This window comes from Stenella coeruleoalba, assembly GCF_951394435.1.
Source record: "Stenella coeruleoalba genome assembly, chromosome: 11".
Taxonomy (NCBI): Eukaryota; Metazoa; Chordata; class Mammalia; order Artiodactyla; family Delphinidae; genus Stenella; species Stenella coeruleoalba.
The window spans coordinates 68282155-68301255 of NC_137157.1; the positions used below are offsets into that span (position 1 = coordinate 68282155).

Below are 19101 nucleotides of genomic sequence, written 5' to 3' on the forward strand. Positions count from 1 at the left end.
TATCAAGATAATTAGAAGACAGGCCAGACACTGGGAGAAAATATTTGCAAAAGACACATCTGGTAAAGAAAGTACTATTATTCAAAATATGTAAAGGTGGAGATCAAGATGGTAGAGTAAAAAGATGTGGAGCTCACCTCCTCAAACGAACATATCACAAATGCATCAACATGTGGAATAATCCTTACTGAAAACCAACCAGAAACTGGCAGAAGAACCCTTATACAACCAAGGCTGTAAGAAAGATATACACGGAATTGAGTAGGAAGGGAAGAAAAGCGATCAGGTAGGGACATGTGCCCCTGGTAGGAATAGGGAGATTACATGAGCAGACACCCATTCTGGGCAGTGAGCCAGTTGAGCCACAGATTGGGCATCCCAATCCTGGGATCTAATGTAGAGGGACAAGTCCCCTTGGCTGTTTGAAGGACTGCTGGGTCAGAGAGAAAGGCTGGAAAAACCTGGACTCTGCTCATAAGGAGAGAGGTCTGCCATAGCAGTTGCTGGGTTTCCTGTGACTGCCACACTGCACACCTTAGCCCAAGCTGAGCAAATGCTCCAATCCTGATCTCTCCATGCCACAGTGTGGTACTAGATCTGGGTCAGCTAGAAGCAGGAAAAAGACTCGACTGTGGGATGCAGAGGTGACCTGGTCCTGGGGTGGAGCTGGGGGTGGGGCAGCAGCCATTTTTGGCACTTAAGCAGCACCACAGAAGCTGCCAAGATCTCTGACAGTGACCACTGTGCCACAGCTAACCTCCTGACACATGCTGAGAGTCGATGAGGGTCCCTGCCACCCCTGTGAAGCAGTTCCACAACAGGGCGGGGGTGGCAGAGGCAGGGGGCAGTGACTGGCTGTGAGATACAAAGGGGGCTTGCACCCAAGGCTGTGTCTGAATGGAACTACAGATGCCTACACAAGCAGTGCATTGGACCTCTGTCTGTGCAGGGACCCCACTTGCTTCAACACTCCTCTCCTCTGGGACAAATATCCTGGTATGGGGATAGGGGAAATACACAACACAAGGGAACAAAACTAGCTTGAGCCTGACACTCAAGGCTTCTGCTCCAGCAACTTGGGATTGGACTCCACCTCTGATGGTCAGTGATGGCCACTAAGCAGAGAGGAAGTCCTGCCTCACACCCACCATCAGCATTAGCCCTTCCAACCCTAGCCACACCACTTACCAAGGTGATAGCTGCCAGCACAAACTGAGGGAAACATAGCTGGTGTCCATGTCAAATCCAGCCTTCCCACCAAACGTCTGTATTGGGACACTCGCATATAAGAACACCCCTTCAAGACTGTGATAGGTAACTGTTTCATCTACAGTCATAGAGGCAGAGAATGTTAACAGCAGCTCCACAGGGAAATTCTACCAAACATATAAAGAAGAACTAATACCTATGCTTCTCAAACTATTCCAAAAATTGAAGAGGACGGAACACTCCCAAATTCATTCTACAAGGCCACTATTACCCTGACATCAAAACCAGACAAAGACACTACAAAAAACCAAAATTACAGACGAACATAATTGATGAATGTAGATGCAAAAATCCTCAACAAAATATTAGCAAACCGAATCCGACAATGTATAAAAAGGATCACACACCATGATCAAGTTGGATTAACTCCTGGGACGCAAGGATGGTTAAACATTCACAAATGAATCAATGTAATATACCACATTAACAAAAGGAAAGATAAAAATTACATGATCATCTCAATAGATGCAGAAAAAGCATTTGCAAAATACATTGATTCATGATTAAAAACTCTCATCAAAGTGGGTATAGAGGGAACATATTTCAACATAATAAAGGCCATTTATGACAAACCCACTACTAGCATCATACTTAACAGTGAAAAGCTGAGAGCCTTTCCTCTAAATTCAGGAGCAAGACAAGGATGCCCACTCATGCCAATTCTATTTAACATGTTATTGGAAGTCTTAGCCACAGCAATCAGATAAGACAAAGGAATAAAATGCATCCAAATTGTAATTGAAGGAGTAAAACTGTCACCATTTGAGGTGACATGATACTTTGTATAGAAAACCCTGAAGTCTCCACCCAAAAACTATTTGAACTAATAAATGAATTCAGAAAAGTTGCAGGATACAGCATTAGTATACAGAAATATGTTGCTTTTCCATACACTAATGATAAACTACCAGAAAGAGAAATTTTTAAAAAAATTCCTTTTAAAATTGCATCAAAAAGAATAAAATACCTAGGAATAAACTTAACCAATGAGGTGAAAGATCTAGGCTCTGAAAACTATCAAACAGTGATGAAAGAAATTGAAGACAATACAAAGAAATGGAAAGGTATCCCTTGCTCTTGGATTTGAAGAATTACTATTGTTAAATGGCCATACTGCCCAGGACAATCTACAGATTTAATGCAATCTCTATCAAAATACTCATGACATTTTTCACAGAACTATAACAAATAATCTTGTTTTTTTTTTAATTATTTTTTTTAAACCCCACATTTATTTATTTATTTATTTTGGCTGTGTTGGGTCTTCGTTTCTGTGTGAGGTGGCAAGCGGGGGCCACTCTTCATCGTGGTGCGTGGGCCTCTCACTATCGCGGCCTCTCTTGTTGCAGAGCACAGGCTCCAGACGCGCAGGCTCAGTAGTTGTGGCTCACGGGCACAGTTGCTCCCGTGGCATATGGGATCTTCCCAGACCAGGGCTCGAACCCGTGTCCCTTGCATTAGCAGGCAGATTCTCAACCACTGCACCAACAGGGAAGCCCAATAATCTTAAAATTTATATGGAACTACAAAAGACCTAGAATTGCCAAAGCAATCTTGAGAAAAATACCCAAAGCTGGATGTATCATGCTCCCTGACTTCAGGCCATACTACAAAGCCACAGTAATCAAAACAGCCTGGTACTGGCACAAAAACAGATACATTGATCAATGAAACAGAATAGAGAGCTCAGAAATAAACCCATGCATCTGTGGTCAATTAATATATGACAAAGGAGGCAAGAATATACAATGGAGAAAAGACAGTCTCTTCAACAAGTGGTGCTGGGAAAACTGGACAGCTACATGTAAAACAATAAGATTAGAACATTTCCTCACACCATGCACAAAAATAAACTCAAAATGAACTAAAGTCCTAAGTGTAAGACCTAAAACCATAAAAATCCTAGAAGAGAACATAGGAAGAACACTCTTTGACATAAATTGTGTTTTTTGATATGTCTCCAAAGACAAAAGAAATAAAAGCAAAAATAAATGAATGGGACCTAATTAAACTTAAAAGCTTTTGCACAGCAAAGGAAACCATTGACAAAATGAAAAGACAACCTATGGGATGGGAGAAAATATTTGCAAATGATATTACAGACAAGAGGTTAATGTCCGAAATATACAAAAAGCTCACACAACTCAACAACAAAAAAACAAACAACCCAATCAAAAAATGGGCAGAAGACTTGAATAGACATTTTTCTAAAGAAGACATACAGATGGCTAACAGGCATATGAAAATGTGCTAAACATCACTAATTGTTAGAGAAATGCAAATCAAAACAATGAGATATCACCTCACACCTGTCAGAATGGCTAACATCAAAAAGTCTACAAATAACAACTGTAGGAGAGGATGTGGAGAAAAGGGATTCATTGTACACTGTTGGAGAGAATGTAATTGGTGCAGCTGCTTTGGTAAAAAGTATGGTGGTTCCTCATAAAACTAATATTTGAACTACTATATGATTCAGCAATTCTATTCCTGGGTATATATCTGAAAAAAATGAAAACACTAATTCAGAAAGATCATGCACCCCAATGTTCATAGCAGCACTGTTCACAATAGCCAAGATGTGGAAGCAACCCAAGTGCCCACCAACAAATGAATGGATAAAGAAGATGTGGTATATATATACATAATGGAATATTATTCAACTAAAAAAAGAATGAAATTCCATCACTTGCAGCAGTGTAGATGGAACTAGAGAATATTATGTTTAGTGAAATAAGACAGAGAAAGACAAATACTTATGATATCATTTATTTGTGGAATCTGAAAAATAACACAAATGAATATATATGCAAAACAGAAACAGACTCACAGATATAGAAAACGAACTAGTGGTTACCAGTGGGGAGAGGGAAGACGGGTGGGGCACATTAGGGGTATGGGATTAGAAAATATAAACCACTATGTATAAAATAGATAAGCCAAAGGGATATATTGTATAGCACAGGGAATTATAGCCATTATCTTATAATAATTTTAATGGAGTATAATCTGGAAAAATACTGAATCACTCTGCTTTACATCTGAAATTAATATAATATTGTAAATCAACTATACTTTAATAAAAAAGAAAATATACAAAGAATTCTTAGGGCTTCCCTGGTGGCGCAGTGGTTGAGAGTCCACCTGCCGGTGCAGGGGACGCGGGTTCATGCCCCGGTCCGGGAAGACCCCACATGCTGCGGAGCGGCATGGCCGCTGAGCCATGGCTGCTGAGCCTGCGCGTCCGGAGCCTGTGCTCCGCAATGGGAAAGGCCACAACTGTGAGAGGCCTGCGTACCGCAAAACAAAAACAAAAACAAAACAAAACAAAAAAGAGTTATTAAAACTCAACAGTAAGAAAACAAACAACCCTATTAAAAATGGGCAAAAGACCTGAATAGACAATTACCAATGAAGGTATACAGATGGCAAATAAGCATATGAAATGATCTTCAACATCGTATGTCATTTGGGAATTGCAAATTTAAACAAGAATGAGATACTATTACATACCTATTAGAATAGCCAAAATCCAAAACACTGACACCACCAAATGCTGACAAGGATATGGAGCAGCAGAAATTCTCATCCATTGCTGGTGGGAATGCAAAATGGTACAGCCACTTCAGAAGACAGTTTGGCAGTTTCATATAAAAGTAAATATACTTTTACCATATAATCCAGCAACTGTGCTCTTTGGTATTTACCCTAGGAGTTGAAACTTACATCTACACGATTCTGCACACAGATGTTTATAGGAACTTTATTCATAATTGCTAAAACTTGGAAGCTATTGAGATGTCCTTCAGTAGGTGAATGGATAAACTGTGGTACATCCAGACTATGAAATATTATTTAATACTAAAAAGAAATAACCTTTCAAGACATGAAAAAACATGGAGGAAACAAATTCATATTAGTGAGTGAAAGAAGCCAATCTAAAAACGTTACATACTACACAATTCCAACTATATGACACTCTAGAAAAGGTAAAATTATGGTGACAGTAAGTCTTTCATGAGAGACACACAAAAATTCTTAGCAAATATTAGTAAATTAAGTCTAACAATTGATAAAAAGGATAAGACATTAGATCAAATAGAACTTGTCCCATGAATGAAAGGCTAGTTAATATTTTAAAAAAACATCAATAGGGCTTCCCTGGTGGTGCAGTGGTTGAGAGTCCGCCTGCCGATGCAGGGGACACGGGTTCGTGCCCCGGTCCGGGAAGATCCCACATGCCGTGGAGCGGCTGGGCCCGTGAGCCATGGCCATCCAGAGCCTGTGCTCCGCAACGGGAGAGGACACGACAGTGAGAGGCCCGCGTACCGCAAACAAACAAACAAACAAAAAATCAATAAACAAAATTCATCATATTAACAGAATAAAGGAGAAAATCCATACGACCCTTTTAATTAGTGCCAAAGGAGCCTTTGACAATATTCAACATACATTCATGATAGTCTCAGAACTAGGAATGGTAAGGAGCTTTATCAAATGAATAAAGAGTATCAACAAAAAAGCCTACAGCTTAACATCATCTTTAATGGTGAAAAACTGAACTGTTTCCCCCTGGGATTGGCAGCAAACCGACATAGTCTGCTTTTACCACTTCTGTTCATCGTTAGAGTAGGGTCCTAGCCATTGAAAAAAGACAGAATAAAGAAATAAAAGACTGAAAAAGCTGAAAACAAAAATGTAAATCTATCCCTATTTGCAAATACTATCATTATCTATGCAGCAAATTCAAGGAGGTCAACAAAATATTTCCTAGAATTTACAAATGAATTTAGCAATGTCATAGGATGCAAAGTTCATATGCAAAAGTCAATTGTATTCTTACATATTGAAGCAAAAAATTGAAAAACAAAATTTTAACAATCCATTCTGAATAGTACCCAGAAAAACCCCAAATTAAAACATAAGATATCTAGGAATAAATCTAATAGAAAATGTTCGACCTTTACACTGAAAATGACAGACGTTTCTGAGAAAAATTAAAGAAACGCTATATAAATGGAGAGATATAATAAAGACTCATTATTCTTCAGATGACCAATATTCTTAAGATCCCCAAACTGATTTATAAAATCAATGAAATCCCAATCAAAATTCCAGGGGGTTTTTTTGTAGAAATTAACAACGTTTTCATAAAACTTCCATGGAAATGCAAAGGATCTAGAATAAACAAAGCAGTAAAAAAGAAGAAAGTTGGAAGATTTACCCCAGTAAATTTCAAGGCTTACTATAAAGTAATAGTTTGCTATTGGTGATAAAATAGACACACACATAAGTAGAACAAAAGAGAGTCTGAATGGGAAAAAAATCATCAAACTTACTCTACATCATACATAAACATTAGTTTAAAAACAATCTAAATATGAAATCTAAAATGATAAAATTTTTATAAGGAAATATAGGAGAAAACATCTTGAGTTAGGCAGAGATTTCTTAATTAGAACATAAAAACTTGAGTCATAAAAGAAAAAATTGATAAATTGGATTTCATCAAAATTTAAAACTTTGCTCTTCAAAACACACAATTAAGGGAATTCCTTGCTGGTCCAGTGGTTAGGGCTCTGTGCTTCCACTGCAGAGGGCACGGATTGAATTCCTGTTCAGGGGAACTGAGATCACACAAGCTGAGCAGCGTGGCCTAAATAAATAAATAAACAAATAAACAAAATTTGTTAAAAAAACCACACAGGGCTTCCCTGGTGACACAGTGGTTGAGAGTCCGCCTGCCGATGCATGGGACACGGGTTCGTGCCCCGGTCCGGGAAGATCCCACATGCCGCGGACTGGCTGGGCCCGTGAGCCATGGCCGCTGAGCCTGCGCATCCGGAGCCTGTGCTCCGCAACGGGAGAGGCCACAGCAGTGAGAGGCCCGCGTACCGCAAAAAAAGAACCAAACAAACAAAAACACACACACACACAATTAAGAAAATCAAAAGGCAAACCACAAACTGGTAGAAATTATTTTTTGCAACATGTATCAGACAATGAACTTGTATCCAGAATATATAAAGAACTGCTTCAAGTAAATAATAGGACAAACATCCTAATGGAATATGATATGCTGGAAGTTATTAGTCATCAGGGAAATGCAAATTAAAACCACAATGAGAACCCACACATAAAAATGTCTAAGATTTTAAAAACTGACCCAAACTGGAACCAACCCAAATGCCTATCAAAGGAATGGATCCACAATTTTCTGTATAGTCAGACAATGGATACTACTCAGCAATAAAAAGGAAGATATTATCAATACACATAACCACACTGGTGAGTCACAAAATCATTATGCTGTGTGAAAACACCTGGGTAAAATAAAGTACATGGTCTATGATTCCATTTATGTAATATCCTAGAAAATGCAAACTAATTTATAGGGATAGAAAGATCAATGATTGCCTAGGGACTATATGAAGGGAGAGATGGATTACCAAGGGGCACATGAAAACTTTTGGAGGTGATGGAAATGTTTTTCTTGATTGTAGTGAGGGTTCACAGGTGTATACTTATGTCAAAACTGATTAAATTATAAACTTTAAATATATGAAGATTTACCTCACTTATACCTTAATATAGTTAAAAAATAAAAAAATATGGATGGACATTCTCTATAGTTCTATACCAAGCAAAAGCAAACTTTGTTTCTCCCTTAAAAAAACAAAATAGAACTTGACTCTAAAACACTAATTTGACTTTACTCCCCTAAAAAATACATGTGTGTGTATTCCTCCCTAATATAAATATACATATTTAATGTTTTTTATGTACATTAAATAGTAAGCTTCATGGGAGATAAGAACCATAACATTTGTATCTCTGTCTTCCATTGGTCTTGTGCAGTGACAGTTATGGGCTTTTAATGCCTTTTTATGAAAACATCTTTTATTAGACTAAAAAAAGTTGGGACAGATTATCCTACCTTTTCTGTTTAAGCTCTACTGAAGAGTGTTGAAAAGACCAAAAATGCATAAAGCACACATTAAGATGAAGAGAGAATGGAGAATTATCCAGAAGCATATCAATAAAACAAAAATATATCTCTGCTAAGAAGACCATCAGTGTACTCTCAGGACGTAAATGTATAAAAGCCTTTCAACTGAAACATCACACACACACACACACACACACACACACACACACATCACTTTTATCTTTGCAATAAATGAAAAGGAGAATCATAAATTGGAGACCCCTCACACTGTATTTAAAAGCAACCTACAATTAACTTTAAAACAGTTACTTTATCCAGACTAACTGAAGGGTAAAAGCTTTGAAAAAACTCAGCTGTTCCAGTCAGTGCTTTCATGCATTTAAGTAATGGGTCATGCTTAGAGAAGCTCTATTTCCTACCCTACACCAAGAAAAGCTGTGTTAGGCTGCAACTTTAAACCCTACCCCCAGCATGTTCGTTAAGTTTGAATTCCAGTTGACGATCTCTCAGTCACTTGAAATTTTCCCCTAAAATTTTTTTTTGCTATCCTTTGGCTGATGGTCTCCAAATACAAACTCCTGAAGAAACCCTATAGCAGAAAAATTTCCTCCTAATGCTGACTCGGGAGAAATGTTCCTTGTTGTTTGTTGATTTTCTAACTCCTCTGGGTGGCAGTGGAGAGGCTGAAGCTACTGAATTTGTCTCAGAACAGAGGGTATTTGTATACAGTTTTATGTTATACAGTACATCAGACACTTCAAATTCCAAAGTGTTGTTATAATTGTTAAATAATACATCACTGAAATTTGTCTTAATGTAGAACATTCCAGTCCTCCACAAACATTTATGAGCTCCATTTTTCTTCTGCTTATTAAACAACAATCTTCCTGGCACATACACAGTACTGTGCATCCTAGCCAAATAAATCACGGTCAGATGAAATTAATTAATATTAATGCATATTTCATGCAAGGTTGCAAACAAGTTTAATACCCACCTTCTATAAATAAGATCATTTCATGTTAGCATGTGAAACTTCAGTCATCTTGACGTTTTGAGTCTCAATTCATTTAAACATAGATTTGTTAAGGTAGCATGCATTTTGATTGCTGTTAGATCTAGTGATGTGATACCCAGAGGCGATTTTGCACCTGTGGAAAGGATTACCAATAGTTTTGCCTTGCCAACAGTTACCACTCTGAAATAGCGTGAAATACTGCAGTTCACTCTGTGTGAACACAATCGTTATACTGAGCTGCCTTGTAAGGAACTGTGATCTTTGAACTTTGGGAGTTGCTTAGGCGCCTCAGAAATGAAAGAGCAGTTAAGTGGGAAGGTTTTAAAATCGGCATTGCAAAATAATTTTCCTAAAATGATTACCCTGAAAGAAAAAAAGGGAGGAGGAGCACCCTTTCCATTCAATTCTCATTCTTCTGAGATTCAAGAATGAGATTATAAAATTAAAAACTAAATTTTTGTATCACACTGTAAGCATCTAGTTTGGAGTTAGTAACAGAACTCTCTCACTGATATTTTTTATTTTTTCGGCTCCCCTCAGTTAGGTAGAAAGTATGAGAAAAAGCAAGTAATACGGTCAGTGCTTGTGGATTTGCCACCAAGCACTTCTGTGAAACGGAACAGAGAACATTTGCCTCTCCAGTGAGTCCTCCTAAGAATCCGCATTATCTCCCCAAAACACACGCTTATGTTCTGTGGAGTCCCAAGTTCAGTGCTGAAATTCAGCTGAATTACCAGAGGAGGTTCTCATCTGCCAGTGGGAAAATACTATTTGTCTTAGAACACTCATAGACCACAAGCATGGCAGGAATTTGTCAGTTAAACTGATCTCATTTATTCATTTTTTAAAAAGCTGTATTTATTCCATCAAGCAGTTTGGAACTATTTCATCCTACTCTTCACTCTACCCTCCTTCATATTCCTCATTTTTCTATGTATTTATTTTATTTAAACCCCACTGTTTTTTTCTTTGAAATCATTTTCATGATGAACTGTGGAGCAAAGGATGTTGAGAGGTGGAAGGGGCTTTAAAATAAAGATCTTCTAATCCAATGTTCTCATTTCACAGTTGAAGAAATGAGGGTTCAAGACGTGAAGCTACTCATCTAGTATTGCTAGAGGGTTGCAGAGCCCAGGACTATCTCTCTGATTCCCCAACTTGTAGTTAGTGCTCTTTCTGTCTTTCCTTACTTTCTCTCAAGACACATAATCTCTCCTTTTTGGGGGGTGGGGTATTTGAGCTAAGTTTTTACATTGGCAGTCTTAACGTGGTATAATGGAAAGGCATCAGTAATTCTGCTTGAAGCAACATTTCTTCACTGCTGGCCAGTATGCAGGGAATTTCCACCATTAGATCATCAAAAAAAGAATGTCTACTGTTTCTTATGAATGGACGTTGGTTCCAACACAAAGATTTGCCCTATTGAAAACTCCTACAGTGATTTTGGCAAAATGGATATTCTATCCCTTGATCCTTACCCTTTGACATTCATTAATCCCAACTCATCTCATCAGATACAAGGAAAATTACAGTCACCCTTTCTTAGGACACTGGTCACGAATCTCAAAGAATGTACAAGGGAATTTCTGATATTATACTTCCTAAGTGTTTAGATTGCACAATTGTTCTAAACAAAGAGATACTGTATTAATGGTTCAGAAGTAATTGGGAGGAAGGAAGGAAGGAAAGAAGGAAGGAAAGAAAGATAAGAAGAATGAAAAAACTGATGGGAAAAAAGGAAGAAAGTCTAAATACCATTAATTGTTACAGGCTTGAGGTTTTCCTAACCTGAGTATGGCCAAGATGACAAGTTCTATGGGCAGATAGAGCCAGATAAGATTTGTCCAAACTAATAAAGGAGCTCAGAAATGAAACACATTTTCATTAGATTATTAAAGGAGATTCTCTTGAGTCCATAAGAATAAAGGGATTGGAATAAGGGTCTTTCTAATATAATAGTAGCCATATAGAGTGCATAGAGAACTCATGAGTTTTAACCACTGCTAGAAGTTGCCCTTATCTGGTCCATCAGTGTCTTCTGGTCATAAATGGGCTTAGGATTCCTCATTCCTCCACCACTTTAGCATAGGTGGAATGGCAGGCATAGATTCCTTTTATTTATTTGTTTGTTTGTTTATTTATTTGTAATTGTAACAAATCAAAATTTTCCAATTTAGTGTCTTTAAAACTTTACCCTTATGTGTGTATAGATACAATGTTGTCACCCATGGTGAATAGAGTGATAGATTCTGGAATCACTGTATAAGAATAGAATAATAGGTTATGCTGATTTTGTTTTTTCTATGTTTTTTATATACATGTATATTTTATTGAGATATAATTGACTTATACGGCACTGTATAAGTTTAAGGTGTATAACATAGTGATTTGACTTACATACATTATGAAAGGATTACCACAATAGGTTTAGTGAACATCCATCACCTCGTATAGATACAATATTAAAGAAATAGGAAATATACCAGGATTGATGGTATCGGGGGTGTGGTAAAGGAGGGGGAGGGGGTCAGGATCTTCAGTTTTGCTCTTGATAACTGGATGAATGGTGATGACATTCACTGGACAGAGTACACTGAATAAAGAAGCACACAGGGAAGGACTCATTCAGATTTAGAGATGAAAAGTAGGACAGATGTGGGAGATTTGGCAAGTAGCTGCATATACGGTTCTGGAGCCCAAATGAGAGGACTGGGTTGAAGAGAAGATTCAGTTTAGTGACGCAACTGAAGCCATGAGAACAGAAGCTACTCCCTATGGAGAGTGTGAGGTCGAGAATTAATGAGGATTGAAGGCTGAAATCTTGAGAATACCTACATGAATGGGATACTCAGAGAAAAATGCACATTTGATTTCTATGGTGACAAATTTTTACCTGTTGAATCACAAAATAGTAACTATATTGTATATTCACACTATTTGCTCCCCCATACTTTGATCCTTTTAAAACTAATACGTATTTCAATAAGTACCAAATGACTCTATTCCTGTAAGTATATGCAGCACCATCATCACAAACAACAAAATCAAAGCTCTAAGGGCTAGACAGTTCATCTGATTTGCCTCCCACCCCAGATTGGGGACATACATGTGTGGGCTGTTATCTTGTCAGCTTTCACAATGTCTCTGCAGTAGGTGTCAAACCAGCAATCAGGTAAGCTGATTATGGACCTCGACATACCTGACATTCTTCGCCCAAGCACATGGGTTTATTCTTCTTTCCTTCATTCTTCATCGGTGCTTCTGTATCTTCAAAAACTTAACAAAAATATTTCAAGGACATGTAGCATTTATAAGATGTTGACTGACCAACAGCAATAAAGTTAAGAGTAATGAGGATTCCTATGAGTTATGCTGTTTTTAAGGAAGCATTAATGACTGATATAAACTGAGCTACTATTAAATCCATGTGGGCAGTTTGAATACTTTAAAAGAAGATAATGGAGAAGGGGGAAAAGACAGTGAAAGTAAATTAAAAGAAATAGGAGTAAGTAAAGGTGCACTGTGTCAACTATCAAGTATTGTTTGGTTATACCTTGAGAGTTAAAACACATTTTATTTCTCTCATATTTTAAAAATTTTTATGTGTTATGTTTACTCTATAGATTTAATGCAGTGTTAGAAGGCTGGTCTCTGCTATTGCCATGGAGGTGTGCCAGTGAAATAGAATATTATCTTAAGATTAAAAAGACATTTTCTTTATTTATTTTACATCCACAATCAGGGAAGAATACACTTGTAGCCCCTTACTGCCACATACTGAGGATCACTGCCATGCACAGAACTGTAGCCATTCACATCAGTTTGGAGGATCCCAGGGCCACTAGAGCAAAGTGCATTCTCTCAAATTGGAAGCAGAAGTAAAGAGTTCCACTGAGTAAATTCATGTTCCATATTTAATCTAAAAAACAAGATGCAAGGCTTCCCTGGTGGCGCAGTGGTTGAGAGTCCGCCTGACGATGCAGGGGACACGGGTTTGTGCCCGGTCCGGGAAGATCCCACATGCCACGGAGCGGCTGGGCCCGTGAGCCATGGCTGCTGAGCCTGCGCGTCCGGAGCCTGTGCTCCCGCAACGGGAGAGGCCGCAGCAGTGAAAGGCCCACGTATCGCAAAAAAAAAAAAAAAAAAGATGCAAATTGATTCCGGATCCAAGGGGGAAAAGATCATAGTCACGTCACAAAATGTCTGTGACTGGATAGCTCTTCTCAATCTTTGGTCGTAGCATAGCCAGTTTGATGTTGTCCAGACCATTTCCCCTGTCCACAACTTTGTCTATGCTGTGACAGCTGTGCCTGTGTACCTCGAGCAAAGAGCAAAGGACTGAAAGATAAGAAAGAGAAACACTTGCTTACGAATGTCCTGTTTTAAAGCTTGGGGGTCAGGACACAATTGTACTGCGCCTGTCATGGGGCCTTGTGGACAATGGCACCCAGAAAAATGCTCTGTGTTTCTAATGACATAGCCAGTGTGACACTTCTGAGCATCATATATACATTTTTTTAAGTTGGAATAAGTTTTCCTGTTATACCTCAGGATCACTAGATATCTCAGTATCACTAGAAGCTTTTATCTTAAAAGAAATTTTCTTTTATTTCTAGAGCATTTATAATTACCAAATAATTGTTTTAAAGGTTGTTTAGTAGTTTCCTCAGTGTACAGTAGGTCATTATTTACTGTTTTTTAAACAGATTGAAAAATGTATATTATGTTGAGATAAAAACTTTCTGTATAAGTAAATAAATCTTATCTAAAATGGTTTAATTGTGTATTCTTTATTTCCATATTGTGGAAGAGAAATTTTAGCTCTAAATAAGTAGTGGTAGTATCTTTAACTCTGACTTTAAGGTACTTTCTCAGAGTATTTTGTCACTTTTGGAAATTGAGTGGATTTTGTTGTTGTTTTTGCAGTTACATTGTTACAGTTTCTTTGGCAAAGGCCAACTTATTCCACTCATCTTTGCCCAGAGCATCTTGATGTGGCAGCAGCTGTTCTGCTTAGAAGCTGGTGTGATTAGTGTTCTGGGTTCAACCCATCTTTGTTTTAGGGAGGTACAATTTGGCCTATTAAAAAATAGTTTTTTACATTTGATATGTGTCCGTGTAAAGGGAAGATCCTCATCCACTCCTCTGTGGAATTCTGGGAGAATGAGGCATACTTAACATTATTTTCCAAATCTCCTATGTGAACAAGTATATCGATGAAATAGACATCTTTCATCACCACAGATTTTTGTCCATTATTTTGCATTTCTGTTCCATTTTGCACAGTACTATTTGAAGTCGTTTATAGGTGAGATGTTTGTAAAATACAGAACTTGTTCACCAAATCAGCTAAGAGGAAAACTTTAGGGATTTCTGTATGATTTAAAACACAGACTTGATTTTTATTTTAAAAATGACAATCACTGTATAGTGACAATACATACTTTCAAAACCCGTCCTAACAAAGCTGTACTTGACTGTTACGGCACATGCAGATTGCTTTAGTGATGAATATGCCTTTTGTAAACTCAGTAAGCACATGGTAGCAAATAGCATCTCAAATTTAGGGAAATTATAAATTTATCTTTATGTCTTCAATGGAAAATAGAGAGGGACAAATATTTTCATCATTTAATAAAAGAAAAAGATGAAACATAAGTGTGCGTAATCCATGCAAAATCATATCAGTAAGCATGGTCTTCTTGATGCTACCTTTGTGCTTCCTTTCTGGACGTGGCAAGTATTAACCACCTTCTGATCTGTCATGGTGCCCCATGGATGAACAACTGAATGACCCTCTTCTCATATCCTTTTCACTTTAATATCTTTTTGTTTTTTAAAGTGAATATACAATTTATTTAACATTCAAACTTCATTAAGACATGTGCAATATGGCAATTTTACTGGGGTAAACGTTTAACCCTATCTAGGATGATTGCTTGCTGGGGCTTAGCAACAGGGTCCAGTTCACACTTAGCACTAATTAAATACTTTATTGAATAAATATAATACCAAACAAAATGCATTCAAATGCTTTCTAAAAAAATCAATTTTAAAGGTCTTTCTGCGGGCTTCCCTGGTGGCACAGTGGTTGAGAGTCCACCTGCCGATGCAGGGGACACAGGTTCGTAACCCAGTCCGGGAGGATCCCACATGCCGCGGAGCGGCTGGGCCCGTGAGCCATGGCCGCTGAGCCTGCATGTCCGGAACCTGTGCTCCACAACGGGAGAGGCCACAACAGTGAGAGGCCCGCATACCGCAAAATAAATAAATAAATAAATAAAGGCCTTTCTAGTCAGGCTAATGACAAACATAATAAAGGCAGATATGCTAGTTTAACATAATTGGCTGATTTTATACAGCACTTATATCTTTTAGTCCACAAGTATATTATTAAATGATAGAGAACATCTAATATGACCATTTCTACAGAACTAGGAAATAAATTTCTAAGAAAGAAAGATTTTACAGACCCCATCTTTTATACCCACCCCAACAGTCTAACTCTAAAGAGGATAAAGCCAACGACTTTCCTCACAAGAGCTCACGACTAATGTTGCTTTGCTATCAAAATCTGTATTTCTGATCCGCTATGAGCATTGAGACAAGATTCAAATATTCCCAAAGAAAGAAGCACAATGCACGTTGTGATCGCCTATCAGCAACAGCGAGGACTGCATTCAAAACTATCTCATCCCAGGAATTAAATAAGGTCAGCCACATTCATTGGCATTTCCTCCACTGTAGTATTGTAGAAAGTATCAGTGTCATGAAGAATCCTCTTGCCTTCTTCAGTAACAAAGTTTACAGCCACACCTTTCCTCCCAAATCGACCCGCTCTGCCAATTTCGCTCTTTATTCAGACAGTGTGCTGTTTCACTTATGATTCCACGTCCTAAATTACATCGCCGTTTCTGAGTGCCATCTCGTCATCAACTGCTGCTATCGACCCCAACAAGTCGGTAGTGATCAGAACACAGCTTGACCCTGATCAGAATTCCCTCATGATAACATCTCTTTCCTTCTGGTCCATGTCACCATGCAGAGCAGAAACTGAAATCCCTGGCATGCATTTTCTCAGTGAGCCAGTCCACCTTATGCCTTGTGTTGAGAAAAATAACAGCCTGTGTAATCGTCAGTGTCTCGTACAAGTCACAAAGTGTATCCAACTTCCATTCCTCTCTTTCAACATTAATATAATATTGTTTAATTTCTTCAAGGGTCAATTCTTCCTTTTTCACCAGAATTCGAATGGGATCTCTCATGAATTTTTTTGTCACTTCCAACACATCTGTTGGCATTATGGCAGAAAGCAACACCACCTGAATACTTGTATTTAATTTTTGGAAAATCTCATAGATTTGATCCTTAAACCCTCGGCTCAGCATTTCATCTGCTTCATCCAAAACAAACATTCTGATCCATTTTGGAGAAAGGTATCTTCTGTTTAACATATCAAACACTCTCCCTGGTGTACCAACAACAATATGTGGTGCTTCAGCCTGAAGTTTTTGCATTTCATTTCGAACGTTGGCTCCACCAATGCAGGCATGACAAATTGCTCCCATATAGTCTCCAAGTGCCAGAATTACCTTTTGGATCTGTGGAGTCAGTTCTCTGGTGGGGGCCAATACTAGTGCTTGGGTCTCCTTGAACTCAATCTCCAACTGTCGCAGGATGGAAATAGCAAATATGGCTGTCTTGCCAGTACCTGACGGGGCTTGAGCAATCGCATCATACCCTTTAATACACGGGCTAATAGCTCTCTGCTGAATAGCTGATGGCTTCTCAAAACCATAAGCATAGATGCCTCGAAGAAGAGACTCCTTTAAATTCATATCATCAAAGTTATCACAATCTCATTCCTGTTGCTCTCGATGACACCATCGGGCTCCGTTCCCTCTGGGCCGCCGTGTTCTCTGTTATAATCCGCGGAGCTACCAGACATGATCCAATGAACCACTCAGTGCCCGACTGGAAAGCTAATACCTTTTTACTTCTATGTTAATATTCTGTCTATATGCTCCAGATTATAATTATATTTTAAAAGGGATTTTGCCTAAATTGGGCAGCTAATCTATAAAGAACAATATATAAGATGTCTATAAGCTATTTTTGCTGTTTATACCAGTGGGTACAAAAATCTAATTGCAAGGAAAGTTGCAGTTAAACATCACTCAAATATGAAGCACTGTGGGGCAAATATATTATGCATTGTACATCAATCTGCACATATATACCCAAACCAAATCCTTGCTCCGCATCAGACATTTAATCATATTACCGGCATTTATAGCTATCTGAAATTACTGCATTTACTTGTTGATTTATTATTTGTCTCCCATCATGACTATGTAAATTCCAGGAGAGTAGGGGCTTCTGATGGTGTTTTCCATTGCTGTATCCCAGGTGCTGTATCTCCAACACTTGACACAGACAAGATACCCAGTAAATATCAGTTGAACGGATAAATAAATAAATGAATAAATGAATGAATGAATACAATGTATCAGGATCTGCATCTGGGGCCTGGAAGGTACCCTAGATCTTCCTTCTAAACATTTTATTTTATAGTTGGAAAAATGGAGTTTGAAGGAGAAAAAGTAGTTTGCAGCAAGCTACTTGGGATTATTAATAGCACACCTGGGACTAAAATATGGTCTCTTAACTCCTGGTCTAGTGTACTTTGAAATGCAATTCAACTTGATATGAATGGTGGTGATTTTTTATATGGAAATGGTAGAAATTCCTTCTGCAATTGGTTCAAGTAGAGATCCTAATTAGAATACATCATAATAATTAGAAATGACTGTGTACGAATAGAAGTATATGAAGAATAGGTGAATAAAAATACAAATTTGCATGTACAGTCTAATAACAACTATGTACAACGTATCTATGTCAATTAATAAGAGCCAGTGGATGTAAGTGGTTATAAGTTGAAATAGATTTGACTTTTTCTATAAAATTAAAATTAATGAAGGATCATTCTTATTTTAACTCTTAGAAATTCTGCTTCTTGCTTCTTTTTAGAGAGTGTTAGCTTCTGGCGTTGTTTTAAACATTGCTTGGAATTATTTGTCTTTTATTCAAAGACTTTGTATCACAATATAAATGTCCACATACAACTCTGCTTCTAATGTCTTCTGATAAATCAGTCCCTGGCCTCTTTGAAATCCCGAGTCTGTTATTTCTTCTATCTTTCCTGTGCAGACACCTCACCACTCCAAAAGAAATATATTGCTCTTATACTTTTTAAAATATTAATTTACATTTTTACAGGAATGGATCATTAAAAATATAGCTTTACAGATAGCTTACAATCACTGATGATAGGTAAGCTGGAAGGAAAATACTCCTTAATATTCCATGAGGTAGAAGAAAAACTTTCCACAGTGTAATGACCAAGTCTTTCCACAGTGTAACAATGGAGAGAACTTTCACGTGGAAGTAGTATCCTATTCTGAGCTTACTCCCAGACTCCTATCAGTTAAAATGTCTTGACTTTGAACCTTTGTCATACAGTTCATTAGCAGACCTTTTTAATATGTTTCAAATGGGTTGGAAACCTAGTATAATATTGTAGTGTACAGGTTAAAATTCAATAAGAAATACCAAGGAAAGTATCAGTTCTATATCATTTTCTTTGATTTTCACTTTTTGAATGTTTGAACTAAGTCAGTATTTTGAAAGTAAATCCTTGAAGGGTCCTGTGCTGACAGGACAAAGTGCAAATTCTTCCAAATGTACCTGCTGTGTTGGTTTCCCTCTGCGCCTCATTCTCTCCCCTGGGACCTCGTTTGCCTTAACCCAGCAGGACTCATGATCTTTCCACTCTCCCTGACACTGCTCATGTGTTTTCTCT

At 37.9% G+C, this 19101-nt stretch overlaps 1 pseudogene across 1 annotated transcript; it reads right to left on the reverse strand.

Moving 5' to 3' along the window:
- Nucleotides 1-15996: 15996 nt before the first annotated feature.
- On the reverse strand, nucleotides 15997-17340 carry LOC307194197 (eukaryotic initiation factor 4A-II-like; annotated as a pseudogene). The gene has a single exon. The product of its transcript is annotated as a eukaryotic initiation factor 4A-II-like (transcript).
- Between the last annotated feature and the right edge of the window lie 1761 nt (nucleotides 17341-19101).